We start from the raw sequence: 3867 nt of genomic DNA, 5'->3' as shown, positions 1-3867 counted from the left end.
TCATCCTGCTCTCTAACCCTCGGAGCCCTGGTGAGTTCATCACACAGTCAATGTGACCGTAGAGCAGCAGCAGAGGGTCGAGGGGACGGGGGGGGGGGGCAGTGTGTGCAGATGAGAGGCTCTGACGTCCCACCTGTAGAGGATAACAAGCTGCTCCCTCTCTTCCCCCGTGTGCATGGTTGTGTCGCAGGGATTCGGGCGTGTGTAGTCTCTGTAGGTGTCAAAGTGCCTGATGATGCTTTTCATGTGAACCTTTAAACTCTTCTCCGTCGTGGTGATTGATGCTTGAACGCTGTGTCTGTCCCCTGGCGCCTCTCCGGGCCTCACTGCATGTTGCTGTGATGTTTTGCACTGTCCCCGTATCGCACAGCGGCAGGTTCATTTCACTCTGAAGGTTTGCAGCCTGCGTGGATGTTGTTTCACTTTGAGACGTTTTGTGGCTTTTCCTGAGAGTTGTAAAGTTCTGACCTTTTTAGAAATGAAGCTGTGATTCTGTAAACTCTCAAACAGCAGCGGTGGTTTCTTCTCTCACAGGCTTTTCTTTAAAACTCTATTTATTTTTCTACGTCTGCTCTTTGCTGAGTCGGGTTGTTGTTGCTGCTCCTGCTAAATGCTCTTTACTCTGCAGAAGGTCAGTCTCTGTTAACATCCCATGAACATAAAGTTTTATTTAAATATTTCAAATCATGTGTTGTCTACGTGCAGATCTGTCACGTGCATACACCTGCTTGCATGAATGCTGCTCAGCAGCACCTCTGGTGGTCGAAAGGTCAAGGACACCAACAGTGACGCAGGATCCACTCAGAGAAAATATTCTCATGTTCATCACATCTTCAGATTTAACAATCTAATTTTATTTTCTGTTTCCAAAGTTTAAAGTTGCATTTTTGATCAATATCTGTCAGTTGTAAATGGTTATTTACAACAAGAGTAATAATTTCGTCATATAAATTGTATTCAAACCGTTTTGTCTTCTTTCATTTTTAACGTTCTACATCAAACGTTTTGTTTCACGGGACAAACGAGATGTTGGAGCTTCTGTGACTGTGAGAAGAACGTGTGATGATGAGGCAACAAAGAAATAAAAGATAAACTGGAGGAAGCCGTTTGCTTTATTTTCTGTTTATTCATATATGAGTTCATTTCTTTTCAGTTTATTTGCAGCAGTGTGACAGATATCATGTGAACCCACAGAAAACATGATTCAAGTTGATAAACCAGCGTTTCAGATTTGATCCGATGTAAATGTCCCGGCTGCTCTCAGAACCTCGTCTCTCAGAACCTCGCCTGGTTTGGTTCACCTTCAACCGGCGGTACTGAGAGAGGAGTCGAGTCCAATCACGCGTCACATGGTATGGTCCTGTGTGTGTGTGTGTGTGTGTGTGTGTGTGTGTTTGTGTGCTTGCATGTGGTCCTTCCCGTCCAGCGCTCTTTTTGTGGCTTGCTCTCTCACCTGCTGAGTAAACCTGGGTCGGGGGGTGGGGGGGGAGGCAGGACGTCCGAGTGGAAACGCTCGTGGTCACTTCTCAGTCCGAGCGTCCAGCCGCCGGCACGTATCTGTGCAGGACGCCCGCAGCAGGCGAGCGGCTCTGACTGGAACCAGCCGCCTCTTTCTAGAGGTGACGTGCGGCCCGGAGAGAATCAGAGGAAACTTTGCTCACCTTCCTCATCCTCAGATTTGGGGAAGTAGATGAATCGAAGTCAGAGCGAGAGGAAAGCGGCCAGACCCTTTACAGATGAAGCTCTGGAGTGTTGTCGTGTGTGAACCGTTCTGAGGTTTCCTCTTTTTTTTTTATAGCTCTGTGTTTCTGGTCCACTCAGCTGTATGTGACCTCTGACCTTCTGCGGTGTTGTGTTCTTTTGAATTCGGGGGGGGCGGGGGAAGTGTCCGGGCCGGTTCTTCAGAGCGAGACGTTTCTAGAGAAGCTGCTCTACGTGGATGAGGCTCTTTCTTTGCTGTCGCGGGGGCGGGGTGGGGGGGAAGTGAAGTTCTCAGTATATTTACACGTCTCTAAAGCCTCTGCTATAAAGACTGATGACTGTTCATTTAGAATTTATATGAATATTTGAGATTGCTCAAACTGATTGTGTGCAATTGTATTGATTGGAAATTCAATAAAAAAAGAGTTATTTTTACACAATAAGCTCCTGGTCTGATCTGTGGTGTCGCTTGTTTTCACTTCAGCTCCACAGACTGAGAACTTTCCCCGAGCTGCGTTCAGACGTGAACAGTGACAGAATAATTGTTTCCAGGATTTGAGAGCAGACGTGAAACCGTGAACACATGATGTGGTTTAACTTAAATCCACGGTTTCAATGACAGGTCCAGAACTCCTTTCTTCTCCTGAGGTGTTCATATTAAAAATCATGAAATAATCACAGAATTAAATATCTGAAATTTAACAGTAGAATAAAAATAAAGATATAAGTGAAAATGTGCAGATCCATCAAACAGCAGAGAAAACGTTGATCAGAGAGTCGTGAAAGTCACAACACAACCAACAGGTGGAAGACGATTCAGCCTGAACCAAAGAGACTCCAGTGATCAGCTGACGAATACAAATACCTCTTATCATGAAAGTTCATATGTCACATGTGACCAGGAGATGTTTGAAAAACTGATTTATGAGACCTAACCCTCACTACACTCAACTTCTTTATCTGATATGTTTTACTGAAACATTTGCTCAGGTTCATTTTCCCTCGACCTCGCTGCCTCGTGTTGTGTGTTGTTGTATGTTGTTATGATGTGTTGTGTGTTGTTGTGACATGCTGTGTGTTGTCTTGTGATGTGTCTGTTGTGTGCTGTTGTGCTGAATTCTCTCCTGGAGGCCTCAGAGGCTGGGAAGTGGACTCATTGAACTTCCACCTCACATACAGTACGGGGGTGTGGGGGTCTGGTGGTGTGAGGATGTGTTGTGCAGTAAAACAAGAAAGAAGAATATAAACACAGAATCCCCCCCCCCCCCCCGACAATCAAAAGCAAGATGAGAGAGAGAGAGCGGCTGAGAAAAGCACAGTCTGCAGCGAGCTGATTGGACTACCTGCGACTCCTCGCCCCCCCCCTCCCGAAGTAGGTTCCTAGACCCAGACTTTAAAGTCGTTGATATTTTTAACTCTTCCTTCCTTTGGCCACCGTCCCTCAGACTTCAGGGAGCAGAGTTCAGTTCACAGTTTGGAAACCGTCCATCCTGCTTTCATAGAAGGAGAAAAGAACACGTGACCCTTCGATTCAGACGAGTGTGTGAACGAGAGCGACTCCCAGGCCTGAAGTCACCGTCTGGAAGATGGCCGACAATATCTGCTGGTTATTAATGACATCACTGCAGCAGCTTTTTATTTAAATGCATTTCTCCTGGATCCTCACATGTCACTTCATGCAGCAGAAGCTTCACATTACTGTCAGCAGGAGCAGGGCGTGTTTACGCTACAAAATAATATGAAACAAAATAAGATACTATACAATAAGATACTATACAATAAGATACTATACAATACAATAAGATACTATAGAATAAGATTACCAACAATACAATAAGATACAATACAATACAATAAGATACTATACAATAAGATACAATACAATAAGATACTATACAATACAATAAGATACTATACAATAAGATACTATACAATACAATAAGATACCATAGAATAAGATACTATACAATACAATAAGATACAATACAATACAATAAGATACTATACAATAAGATACAATACAATAAGATACTATACAATACAATAAGATACAATACAATAAGATACTATACAATAAGATACAATACAATAAGATACTATACAATAAGATACAATACAATAAGATACTATACAATACAATAAGATACAATACAATAAGATACTATA

The sequence above is a fragment of the Platichthys flesus genome, chromosome 20 (genome assembly GCF_949316205.1).
Source record: "Platichthys flesus chromosome 20, fPlaFle2.1, whole genome shotgun sequence".
Classification (NCBI taxonomy): domain Eukaryota; kingdom Metazoa; phylum Chordata; class Actinopteri; order Pleuronectiformes; family Pleuronectidae; genus Platichthys; species Platichthys flesus.
Note: the sequence above shows the minus strand (reverse complement) of the source record.